We start from the raw sequence: 13,648 nt of genomic DNA on the forward strand, positions 1-13,648 counted from the left end.
GCATATAATAATCTTGCTGCCGTAATCATATATAATATTATTCTTCCATATTTCTTTTCCTTTTGTTTATCCATAAAACCCAATAAAAAAAATTCTGGCTTTGACTGAATATTTATCTTTAAGATTTTTTGCATCATCCTACCTATCTGTGCCCAAAATGATTTTGCCTGTTTACACAACCACCACATATGATAAAAAGATCCTTCTTGTTGTTTACATTTCCAACATACATTAGAAACATTACTATACATTTTTGACAACTTTTCTGGAGTCATGTACCAACGATACATCATTCTATAGAAATTTTCTTTAAGATTATAGCATAATGTAAATTTCAAACCTTTTTTCCACATATTTTCCCATTGATCCATTTGTATATTATAACTAAAAAATTTTGCCCACTTGACCATACATTCTTTTACTTGTTCTTCTTCCATGTCCATTTTCAATAAAAATTTATATATTTTTGCAATTATACATTCATCATTTGTACACAAACCTGTTTCAAAATCAGATTTATTTATTTCAAACCCATACATTTTCTTATCCAATTTGTATCTTTCTAACAATTGTAAATAGGCAAACCATTGACAACTATATCCTTCCTTTATTAGTTGTTCTCTCTCTTTCATTATATATTCTCCGTGCACATTTTCTAATAGTTCTTGGTAAGTTAACCATTTCTCTTTTCCAGCCATTTCTCTTCTATAAAATGCTTCTTGACTTGAAACACATAATGGTATTTTCGGAAAAAAACTTGTTTTGTATTTATTCCATATTTTCAACAAAGGACGTCTTATAAAATGATTGTTAAAATCCACATTAACTTTTACTTTATCATACCATAGATATCCATGCCATCCCCACTTCAGGTTGTGACCCTCCAAATCCAATAATCTTTTGTTCCTCAATACAATCCATTCCTTTATCCAGACTAAGCAACAAGCAGCAAAATAAAGTCTCAAATTTGGTAATCCCAGTCCTCCTCTTTCTTTGGCGTCTTGTAATAATTTAAATTTAACTCTTGGTTTTTTCCCCTGCCAAACAAATTTAGAAATATCTTTTTGCCATTGTTTAAAAGGTAAATCAGAGGATATGACAGGTATTGTTTGAAATAGAAACATCATTCTCGGCAATACATTCATTTTTATTACAGATATTCTACCCATTAATGACAACTGTAATTTATCCCATCTTAACAAATCTTTCTTAATCTCTGTCCATAATTTTTCATAATTATTATGAAACAACTTTGAATTTTTATTTGTCATAATAATACCTAAATATTTCACCTTTTCTTTTATTTTAAAATCTGTCTTCTCCATTAACTCTTTTTGATCCCTTAAAGATAAATTCTTCACCAACATCTTTGTTTTTTGGTTATTGATCTTAAATCCTGCTAATGGTCCAAATTCTTTTAATTTATCCATCAATACTTAATTCCTTCCAAGGGATTTTCTAATACAATTATCAAGTCGTCAGCGAATGCTTTCAATTTATATTCCTCTTTTTTTATCTTTATTCTCGAAATCCTTTTGTCTTGCCTTATGTCTCTAAGCAGCACTTCTAGAACCAAAATAAATAAAAGAGGGGACAGTGGACATCCCTGTCTTGTACCCTTTTGTATTTCACATGAGTCCGTTAAATCCCCATTGACAATTATCTGTGCCTTCTGTGATGTATAAATTGATCTGATCCATTTTATAAAATTATCTCCAAAATCCATTTGCTCTAGAACCTTAAACATAAATTTCCAATTCAAATTATCAAATGCTTTCTCAGCATCCAAGAAAATCAAAGCTGCTTGTATGTCATTTTGTTGTTCTAGATATTCCAACACATTCAAAACATTCCTGACGTTATCACGTAGTTGTCTTTTAGGTAAAAACCCCGCTTGATCTTCCTGAATAAATTGTTGCAATATTATTTTCATTCTTTCTGCCAAAATCATTGTAAAAAATTTATAATCATTATTCAATAAAGATATTGGCCGATAATTTTTTGTTTTAGTTAGGTCCTGCTCCTCTTTCGGTATTAATGTTATATTAGCATTTTTCCAACTATCCGGTATCTTTCCCTCTTGCAAAATTGAATTCATTGTACATTGTAAAGGTAACAAGAGTTCCTCCTCCAAACATTTATAATACGCTGCCGATAATCCATCCGGTCCTGGTGCCTTTCCTAGTTTAATTTTACTTATTGCATCAGATATTTCTCTTAACGTAATAGGACCATTAATAGCTTGTCTCTGGAAATCTGTGATTTTAGGCAAATTCTGTTTAGATATATACTCTTCTATTTTTTCAGAAGGAATTTCCTGACATTTGTACAACATTGAATAATATTGATGAAAAGCTTTTTGGATTTTTACATTGTCTGTCAACATCTCTTCTCCTTCTTGTATCTTTAAAATGAGATTTTTTTGTCGTTCTTTTCTTAATTTATATGCCAACCATTTCCCCGGTTTATTTGCAAATTCAAAAGTCCTTTGTTTAGCAAAATTTAATTTCGTTTCAATTTCTCTAACTGTCAACATTGACACTTGTTTCTGTAACATTTTAATTTGATTTATAATAAAAACTTTAGTTGGATTCTTTTTCAATTCTTCCTCTTTCTGTTTTATTTCTTCCAAAATTAATTGCATTTTCTGTTGTTTCTTCTTTTTTAGTTCAGAATTACATTTAATAAAATATCCCCTCATAAATGCTTTACTTGTATCCCAAACAATATTTTCATCTGTTCCTTTGTATAAATTGTGTTCAAAAAACTCTTTTAATTTCTTCTTACATTCTTGCACTACTTTATCATTCTGTAATAAAGATTCATTTAGTCTCCATCTAAATCCAAGATTTTTTTTTTTAAAAGTCAATATCACAGGGTTATGATCCGAAAAAGTTTTTGGTAATACATCCATCTTGGAAATGTCTTTCACTAAATTTTTAGACATCCAAATCATATCAATCCTCAAAAATGTTTTATGACTTTCTGAAAAGTAAGTAAATTCCTTTGCATTGTCATTTATATATCTCCAAGCATCCACCAATTCTAAATTTTCCAACAATTCAAAGCAGATCTTCGGCAGTTTGCCCTGTGTCTCTTTAATATTTTTCTCAGAAAGTCTATCCATTTTTGGTGAAATTACCCCATTCCAATCACCCATGACACACCAATGATCATATGCAAACTCTGATAATTTTTCCATGAGTCCTGTATAAAGCCTTGTTTTATCTTCATTAGGGGCATAAATGCCCACTATCAAAATTTTTGTACCCTGAATGGTGATTTCGACTCCCACAAATCTGCCACTGTCATCCAATAATATCAATTTAGGAGACAACTGTGAGTTAATATAAAGAACAACACCATTTTTTTTTAGATCCTGCCGAAATAAATTCTTCACCCAAATTTTTACAGATCAAATATTTAGAATCTTTCTTCTTAATATGAGTTTCTTGTAAACAAATTATATCCAATTTTAATTTTTTCAAATAATGAAATACTTTCTTTCTCTTCTGCGACGAATTAGCTCCATTTATATTCCAAGTTAGAAATTTGTAATCCATTTTTAGGCATGTATTTTAGAAAAGTCTGTACCTGTTGCTCCCTTTAATTCATCATCATCCTTTTCTTCCTCTACCTGTTTCTGTTGACTTTGTTTCCCTGGAATTATATCCATGTCTTTGAATTTGTCTTCTTCCATGTCTTTTGAAGCTTTTCTCAAGAAATCCCTTGCTTTTTGAACAGTATTCAGTCGATACTTCTGTTGTCTAAATGTAAAGATCACTCCCTCTGGAACATCCCATCTAAATTGAATTTTACATTGTTTGAGTTTTTCTGTGAAGAAAGCATATTCTTTTCTCTTACGTAGAAGTCTAATAGGAATTTCCTTCATCACCAGTATTTCTTTACCGTCAATTTTGAAGACATTGTTAAAATGATGTTGCAAAACCATATCTCTGGTCCTCTTTTTTAGAAAGTAAACAAGCACATCTCTTGGGATTTTTTTCATTGTTGCGTATCTGGAATTAATTCTATAAACTTTGTCTATTTCAAATTCTATCCGGTCTTCATCCCAATCCAAGGATTTTACCAAGGCATTAGCAATTTTCTCTCTAATATCTTCACCTGTTTCCTCAGGAATTGCACGGAATCTCAAGCAATGTTCTTTATCTCTGAGTTCCATGACGGCAATATAGTCCAATTTTTTTTCCAATTCCACATTTAAAATATCTGTTCTATTCTCCAAGGTTTGCACCTTGTCTTTAACATTTTTTACGTCCTGTGTTAGTTGCCCAATTGTATCTTTAATCTGATCCACTTCTGTTTTGATATCTTTCAAATCTTTAAAATCCTTTTTCATATTACGAAATTCATCTTTAAAATCTTGTCTGTCCTGTTTCATCACTTGTTTCATCTCTTGTTTAAAATCATTAATCCCCTCCATGATTTTCTGGAACATGTCTGTCCCTTCTTGTGTATCAATTGAACCTCTTCGCTCTAAAACTTTAGCTGCTTTCCTGGTTGTCATTCTTGAAAAAAGAAAAAAAAAAGCCCTTTTCTATTATTAGTCAATGTTCCCAAACTTAGAGGCAAACTGTTTCTTTTTTTCCTCCAACAATAAAAGAGTTAATATTCCAGGCCTGTTAATATGATCTAACCAGCACGGTTCTTATCTCCAGCACATTCAGGAATGTAAAACAAATCCAGTTCTCAGCATCCAACAGCTAGTAACATACACGAACAGCAGATTCGTTCAAAAAAAAATAATCCAAGAAAAAAGGAATAAAAAAATAGTCTCAGATATATTTCCTTCAAATAATCAAATCATCTTATCTAACAAGTTGCCTCTTATCCGTTTTAATCTTTGTAATTCCAAATTTAAGCCAGCTTTTTGTCATAAAAAATAAAACAAGTTCTTTGAATTGCTCCCTTCTTCCTTAACTTTATATATATATAAAAAAAGTGAGACTCACCCAGATTTCTGAATTGCTGATTCGTAAACAAGTCTCTTTTACGGTAGTAATTTAAGTCAAATGGTAAGATTTAGACAGAAGGAGGCTCGCTCGTTAAAAACGTTTTTTGAAAGAAGAAAAAAAAAGTCTCACTTATTTTCAGCACAGCTTGTTGGAAATCCGGACTCCGTCTTCCGCTGCTAGATATGCCTTCTTATCTCAGGGGATTCCTGATCAAATCCAGCCATCTACAGCTCAACGAAGTTTCATGGATAATCTCTTCGGTTCCCCTTTATCTTGGAGAACATTTACGCCAAGCAAAGATTCCTCTTGACCGGCTTTTAACTGAAAAAAGCTTCCTCTGAGCCAGAGCTCCCTCAGAGACAACCACCAGCCAGCACTCCTTCCGGGAAGTCGGGCTGGATCGACATTTTCATGGTGCTGTCCACTACAACCCCGAGGTCTCTCTCCTGGTCGGTCACCGCCAGTTCAGACCCCATGAGCGTATATGTGAAATTCAGATTTTTTGCTCCAATATGCATAATTTTACACTTGTTTATATTGAATTGCATTTGCCATTTTTCTGCCCATTCACTCAGTTTGGAGAGGTCTTTTTGGAGCTCTTTGCAATCCCTTTTTGTTTTAACAACCCTGAACAATTTAGTGTCGTCAGCAAACTTGGCCACTTCACTGCTCACTCCTAATTCTAGGTCATTAATGAACAAGTTGAAAAGTACAGGTCCCCGATACTGATCCTTGAGGGACTCCACTTTCTACAGCCCTCCATTGAGAGAACTGTCCATTTATTCCTACTCTCTGCTTTCTGCTTCTTAACCAATTCCTTATCCACAAGAAGATCTCTCCTCTTATTCCATGACTGCTAAGCTTCCTCAGAAGTCTTTGGTGAGGTACCTTGTCAAACGCTTTTTGAAAGTCTAAGTACACTACGTCCACTGGATCACCTCTATCTATATGCTTGTTGACACTCTCAAAGAATTCTAATAGGTTACTGAGACAGGACTTTCCCTTGCAGAAGCCATGCTGGCTCTGCTTCAGCAAGGCTTGTTCTTCTATGTGCTTAGTTAATCTATCTTTAATAATACTTTCTACCAGTTTTCCAGGGACAGAAGTTAAGCTAACTGGCCTGTAATTTCCGGGATCCCCTCTGGATCCCTTTTTGAATATTGGCGTTACATTTGCCACTTTCCAGTCCTCAGGCACGGAGGAGGACCCAAGGGACAAGTTACATATTTTAGTTAGCAGATCAGCAATTTCACATTTGAATTCTTTGAGAACTCTCGGGTGGATGCCATCCGGGCCCGGTGATTTGTCAGTTTTTATATTGTCCATTAAGCCTAGAACTTCCTCTCTCGTTACCACTATTTGTCTCAGTTCCTCAGAATCCCTTCCTGCAAATGTTAGTTCAGGTTCAGGGATCTGCCCTATATCTTCCACTGTGAAGACAGATGCAAAGAATTCATTTAGCTTCTCTGCAATCTCCTTATCATTCTTTAGTACACCTTTGACTCCCTTATCATCCCAGGGTCCAATCGCCTCCCTAGATGGTCTCCTGCTTTGAATGTATTTATAGAATTTTTTGTTGTTGGTTTTTATGTTCTTAGCAATGTGCTCCTCAAATTCTTTTTTAGCATCCCTTATTGTCTTCTTGCATTTCTTTTGCCTGAGTTTGTGTTCTTTTTTATTTTCTTCATTCGGACAAGACTTCCATTTTCTGAAGGAAGACTTTTTGCCTCTAAGAGCTTCCTTGACTTTGCTCATTAACCATGCTGGCATCTTCTTGGCCCTGGCGGTACCTTTTCTGATCTGCGGTATGCACTCCAGTTGAGCTTCTAATATAGTGTTTTTAAACAACTTCCAAGCATTTTCGAGTGATGTGACCCTCTGGACCTCGTTTTTCGGCTTTCTTTTTACCAATCCCCTCATGTTTGTGAAGTTTCCTCTTTTGAAGTCAAATGTGACCATGTTGGATTTTCTTGGCAATTGGCCATTTACATGTATGTTTAATTTAATAGCACTGTGGTCACTGCTCCCAATCGGTTCAACAACACTTACATCTCGCACCAGGTCCCAGTCCCCACTGAGGATTAAGTCCAGGGTTGCCGTCCCTCTAGTCGGTTCCATGACCAACTGGTCTAGGGAATAGTCATTTAGAATATCTAGAAACTTTGCTTCTTTGTCATGACTGGAACACATATGCGACCAGTCTATGTCCGGGTAGTTGAAGTCACCCATTACTACCACATTTCCTAGTTTGGATGCTTCCTCAATTTCATATCTCATCTCAAGGTCTCCCTGAGCATTTTGATCAGGGGGACGATAGATCGTTCCCAGTATTAAGTTCCTCCTGGGGCATGGTATCACCACCCACAACGATTCTGTGGAGGAGACTGCCTCTTTTGGGGTTTCCAGCTTGCTGGATTCAATGCCTTCTTTCACGTATAGAGCAACTCTGCCACCAATACGTCCTTCCCTGTCCTTCCGATATAGTTTATATCCAGGGATAACCGTATCCCACTGGTTTTCTCCATTCCACCAGGTCTCTGTTATGCTCACTATATCAATGCTCTCCTCTAAGACCAAGCACTCCAGTTCTCCCATCTTGGTTCGGAGGCTCCTAGCATTAGCGTACAGGCACTTGTAAGCAGTGTCTCTCTTCAAGTGTCTTTGGCACTTGTGGTTAGGCCTGTGGTAATTTTGCTCTTCTGAATTTATATCCTGTCCCCCTGCTCTCACAATGCCTACTTCTAGGCCTACCCCTTTTAAAATTTCATCATTTCTTTGGTTTTTATCCCAGGGGGGAGGTTTATTCCGAACCGGACCTTCCTCAGCTCCTGTCAGGTTTCCCCCCAGTCAGTTTAAAAGCTGCTCTGCTACCTTTTTAATTTTAAGTGCCAGCAGTCTGGTTCCATTCTGGTTCAAGTGGAGCCCGTCCTTTTTGTACAGGCCCGGCTTGTCCCAAAATGTTCCCCAGTGCCTAACGAATCCGAACCCTTCCACCCGACACCATCGTCTCATCCATGCATTGAGACTGCAAAGCTGGGCCTGTCTGGCTGGTCCTGTGTGTGGAACCGGTAGCATTTCAGAGAAAGCCACCTTGGAGGTCCTGGCTTTCAGCATCCTACCTAGCAACCTAAATTTTGCTTCCAGGACCTCACGGCTGCATTTCCCCATGTCGTTGGTGCCAACGTGCACCACGACCACTGACTCCTCCCCAGCACTGTCTACCAAACTATCTAAACGACGGGCGATATCCGCAACCTTCGCACCAGGCAGGCAAAACACCTTGCGGTCTACACGCCCATCACACACCCCACTGTCTATGTTCCTAATGATCGAATCACCCACTACAAGGATCCCTCCACCCCCTGGAGATATATCCTCGGCACGAGAGGATAGCTGCTCATCCCCCAAGGAATGGGTCCCTTCTAAGGGATCGTTTCCCTCTTCCTCAGCTGGATGCTCTCCTTCCTCGAGACCATCGTTCTCCATGATAGCAGGAGAGCTATCATCATTGGAGTGGGACACAGCTATAACATCCCTGAAGGCCTCCTCCACACACCTCTCTGCCTCTCTCAGCTTTTCCAGGTCCGCCACCTTGGCCTCAAGGAAATGAAGTCATTCCGAGAGAGCCAGGAGCTCATTGCACCGAGAGCACACCCATGACTTCTGTCCAACGGGCAGATAGTCGTACATGCTGCAGGTGGTGCAAAACACTGGAAAGCCCCCACACCCCTGCTGGCTTCTTACCTGCATAGTTTTGTTTAAGGTTTATTACGTCAATGGGTTGGAGACTGTGGTTTAGTTGAGGTCAGGGAACAGAAGGGCAGAGTGGGGGGCCCTGGCCTCCTCGCCCTGCTGCTGAACTCGCTCTGCTGCTTAACTCGCCTTGACGCTTTGTCAGCTGGGGCCTTGACGCTTCGTCAGCTGGGGCTCCCTCTAGCACGTGGAGCAGGCTCCCTCGCTAGGGTGCTCTGACTTTATATGTGTGGCTGGTTCCTCCCAGCTACTGCTGCCAGCCAATGATGTGTTACTTGAGGCTGATGGCTCAACTATCAGCTGGGGCTTAACTCTTTAGGATTATCTCAGGCTTCCTTCCTTTGAAGGCAGGAAGGCAGGCTTCCTTCCTGAGCGAGGGGCGGGGCTGTTTAAGCTTTTGGCTGCTTTTAATCTAAGCAAGGGGCTGCGACTTCCAGGGAAGTCTTTTTTGTTTGTTATTTTCCCACCTAGAACAGCCTGACCAGAAAGCGACATCAATATATCTGGCCTAAAACACATCCGTTTCTCCCAAAGACCTGTGTGAAGAGATTTATATGCTTTTGAGTGCCTTGTTTCCAGTGCCAGTGCCAAAGTGCGGCCAGGTCGGGCCCTGGCCAAGGGCCCCTGCAGCCCAGAGGGGCCCCTGAAGGGCCCCTTATTAGGGTGGGAGAGTAGCACTCCCCTGCCATGATCCATGGCAGGGTCCCTGCCATGGATAACAGGGATGGAGCTTCCAGGCCTCCCACCCGTTCGCTCACTCTACCTACCTCTCTCCTGCTGTTGTGCGTGCTGCACGTGCAGGGATGCCATCAACCAAGATGGCGGTGGAGGCTTCTTTAAGGGGCTAATGCCCCTACCACCATCTTGGTTGATGGCAGGCCTGTGTGTGCACACAGCATACCATGCATGCTTGCCATCCACCAAGATGGCAGCAGGGGCATCAGCCCCTTAGAGAAGCCTCCACAGCACCAGATGGCAGGCCTGTGTGTACACATAGCATACCATGCATGCTTGCCATCCACCAAGATGGCAGCAGGGGCATCAGCCCCTTAGAGAAGCCTCCACAGCATATGTAGCACCAAAACACAGGAGACAGGTAGGTGGAACATGCAGGAGCCATGCGCCCATACCTGGCACTAGCCTGGCTTGTTCCCCATAAATTACATTTTTATGCCATTTAAAAAACGAACTGCACTGCAAAAGTTAGAGAAGCATAGAATCTGATTAATTGCTATAATCCAATCCATATATAAGCCCTGGACTGATAAATTAGGTTGACTCAATTTAAAATATGGACTGAACAAATTTCTTCTCCATCGCAAGTGGTGGAACATTTTTGTACGTACCTTATCACCTACAAGGATTTTATACCAGGGATTGTTTACAGTGCTTTTTTGGTTAAAAAAAAAGAGAGGTCCCAGTACTCATACCTTGATAAAAGTACCATGGGTGCCAGCACAAAATAGTTGACATAGGCAGCAAAAAAAGAGGTGTCGGAACTCCGTACTGGTGAGTACTGTCACATTCCCCCCAAATATATACATATCAGCAGGCCTCCTGTTGTAGCACTTTGCCAGCCTCCTAATTTGTGGACTGTTAGTGAAAGCTGTGCTTAAGCCACCTATCACCAATCCAGGGTCTCATCCTTGTCACTCCAAACACTGTATCACCTGTGTGTACCTCAGGGAGACAGCTACTTTTGCAAGCACTAGGACAGGCAGGACATATTACATCAAACAGAACATTGCCTGCAGGTCCTGCAATATAATTTATGTCATCGAATGCAAAAGACAAGGATGTCCTATCCAATACGTAGGAAAAACCACAACTGACCTACACACGCGCTTCAGAAACCACAAATCGGCAATCTTAACAAAAAAAAGTGGAGCAACCAGTTGCAAAACATTTCAACATTGAGGGTCACAGCCTGTTGGACTTTTCGATAATAGCTATAGAGATGCCAACAGATCCAGCAGCACTGACTAAAAGGGAAAACTTTTGGATATACTCTCTGGACACATTGGCACCACATGGCCTGAACCTGGAAGACAGTACCAGCATCACTTAGCTTCTGCAAATGAAGCCCCTCTGAGCATTCCATCCTCAAAGCTCTATAACTGCCACCTTGCTAACAGCATTTGTATTTTAGCAGCTGCTGAAGGTAAAAGCCAAAACGTTTTGGTATTACAATAAAAAACTCTGTTTTGTTAATCACAATTACGTGCATATATTTTTAGGTGATTAACGGAATCCTTATAGAGATCCAGAGCAAGCTTGGGTGAAGTTCTGTTTGTTGCTTTCAAAACTGTCTATACATATATAGATTTATTTTTAAATTAATTGTAGGTCTTGGCTCATTAGGCAGTCGGAAAAACTTCTGGCTGTTTTCAGAAAATATATTGGCTGGTTTTTCCTAGTCCGTTCACCTCAAGGCTAACCTTAGGGTTCCCTGACTCCAAGACACACCATAGAGCCTAAGGAAGTCACTGAGAGATTCTCTGACCATATCAATTTCTTACGAAAGCAACGCTGCCCCCACCCCCCAAAAAGGCTACACACACGCAGTGGCAGCTGATAATAATCCCATCAGAAACTAAACCAGAGAAAGAACTCTCTCCCTGAGAATATAAATATCAGCAGTCCATGAGATGGGGTCAGTTTTATGTTATGGAATTCTCAAACTTTCCATTCATGAGGGCATAGCCAACTCTCCCCACACACCTAAAGGGAAATGTTGTTTTAGCTGCAGAAGGTCACTGCAGCATTGTGTGAATGCTCTCACTAGGGATGGGGGAATAAATCAGTTCATATTGAAAGGCAAACCTGCCTAATTCACACTTTCTGAAACAATATGTAAACTGAAAAAAAGGGCTCCTGAAAAAGCCCACCCTGGACCCATTGGTTTGCAACAATTACCGACCTGTCACAAATACCCCCTTCTTAGGGAAGGTGATTGAGAGGGTTGTGGTGCAGCAACTGCAAGTACTCTTGGATGAAACAGATTATCTTTCCCCATTCCAGTCTGGGTTCAGGCCTGGTTATGGGACTGAATCAGCCTTGGTCACCCTTATGAATGACCTTTATCAGGAGAAGGACAGGGGGAGTGCGACCCTGTTATTCTAACTTGATTTCTCAGCTTTTGATACCATTGACTATGGTATCCTTCTGGGCTGACTTGGTGAGATGGGTACTGGAGGCACTGTTTTATAATGGTTCCGATTCTATCTCCAAGGTTGTTTTCAGACAATAGCATTGGATGATTTATTGATTTATTTATTGTATTTATATACCACCCCATAGCCGAAGCTCTCCGGGTAGTGTATGATTGCATTTCGGGCCCTGGCAGTTGTGCTGTGGGGTGCCGCAGGGTACTATCTTGATCCCCCATGCTGTTTAAGCCCTTGGGAGTGGTCATCAGGAGATTTGGGGTGAGGTGTCAGTAGTAAGCTGACGATACCCAGCTCTATTTCTCTGTAACATCTGAATCGGGAGAGGCCATGCAAGTCCTGGACCGCTGCCTGGACTCGGTGGTGGGCTGGATGAGAGTCAATAAATTGAGTCTGAATCTTAGCAATACAGAGATGCTGTGGGTTGGTGGTTCCTGACTTCAGATAATTGGTCAGTCGCCTGCTTTGGATAGGGTCATACTCCCTCTGAAAGAGCAGGTCCATGGTCTGGGGGTGCTCCTGGATCCATCTTTGTCGCCAGAGGCCCAGATGACCTCAGTGGCTAGGAGTGCCTTTTACCAGCTTCGGTAAGTAAGAGCGGGATACAAATCAAATATTAAATAAATAAATAAACCAAAGCACAGCTCTGAATTTTGCAATCCAGTTTTCCAGTCAAATGATGTATACAAAAATGTATATACTAGGGTAAACTGTGCATCAAGTTACATATATTTGTGAAAATAATATAACAATGCATTATATTAGGGAAATTTGCTGTGCAATTATATGTCTATTAGACAAAATTGCATACAAAAATGTTATATTAAGAGAAATTTGCAATAAAATGCTGTTGAATTTTCACAGGACTTTTTAAAAAAATTGCAAACCAATGTGGAAATGTGGAGAACTGAATTTAAGATTGGAAAAATGAGAAACAGATTTGCCCATCCCCAGCTGCAACTACAGGAGCTCTTTAGGATTAGTCTAATCAACTCTGGGAACAATTATAGAAACATAAATTATGCTAGAATTTCAGGTGACTTGCTAAACAAAAAGTTCAAGGCAGTGATTTTCAAGGACTCTGAAGTGGGGGGGACCTTTTGCATCAGCTTATCAGGAAAGGTACCCCTAAATGTCTGTTACAGACATTGTACATTGCTGAGAATTCTGGGATACATTTTAGGGTGCGTATTCAACATATGGAATGCCACCCAGAACTGTTGGGTCTCACCATCACGCTGCATGAACAGAGAGTGCATCCTAAAACACATCCAACACTCTCCTGCAACTATACACAGGGAAATATCATTAGTGGGGATAAAGCTGTCCTTCAAGGAAACGTGCTGACATTACTATTCTTCTCATGAACACCTGATAAACTTTTGGAGGAACACCAAGGTTTTCCAGAACACAGTTTAAAAACCACTGATTTAAGAAAATTGCACCTTTGCATGGAGAAGCATTCAACAAAGATGAAGGCTTTTCTTGACTACCACATAATAAGACACAGTTTTCTCCCTCCTGGTGACATGCCAATTGTATGGGGAAGACCCATGCAATCTTCCCTACCCACATAGTTGTATCATTTGCATGCCAAATGGTTGTATCATTGATTGCATTTTGAAAAAGCACACAGCTGTGGTTTTGTCAGTTAAATGAAAGTGTAATACACATTTTACATGAGACAAGAGTCTAGAGAAAGTAAATATCTCTCAGCATTAATGCAATGTGAGAATCAATATGTCCAACATA

General features: G+C 39.8%; 1 protein-coding gene across 3 annotated transcripts in view; it reads right to left on the reverse strand.

Moving 5' to 3' along the window:
* The window catches only part of RGS22 (regulator of G protein signaling 22), a 157,198-nt gene that overhangs the window by 50,387 nt on the left and 93,163 nt on the right, over positions 1-13,648 (reverse strand). The window lies entirely within an intron of this gene.

The sequence above is a fragment of the Rhineura floridana genome, chromosome 1 (assembly GCF_030035675.1).
Source record: "Rhineura floridana isolate rRhiFlo1 chromosome 1, rRhiFlo1.hap2, whole genome shotgun sequence".
In the NCBI taxonomy this organism is placed as follows: domain Eukaryota; kingdom Metazoa; phylum Chordata; class Lepidosauria; order Squamata; family Rhineuridae; genus Rhineura; species Rhineura floridana.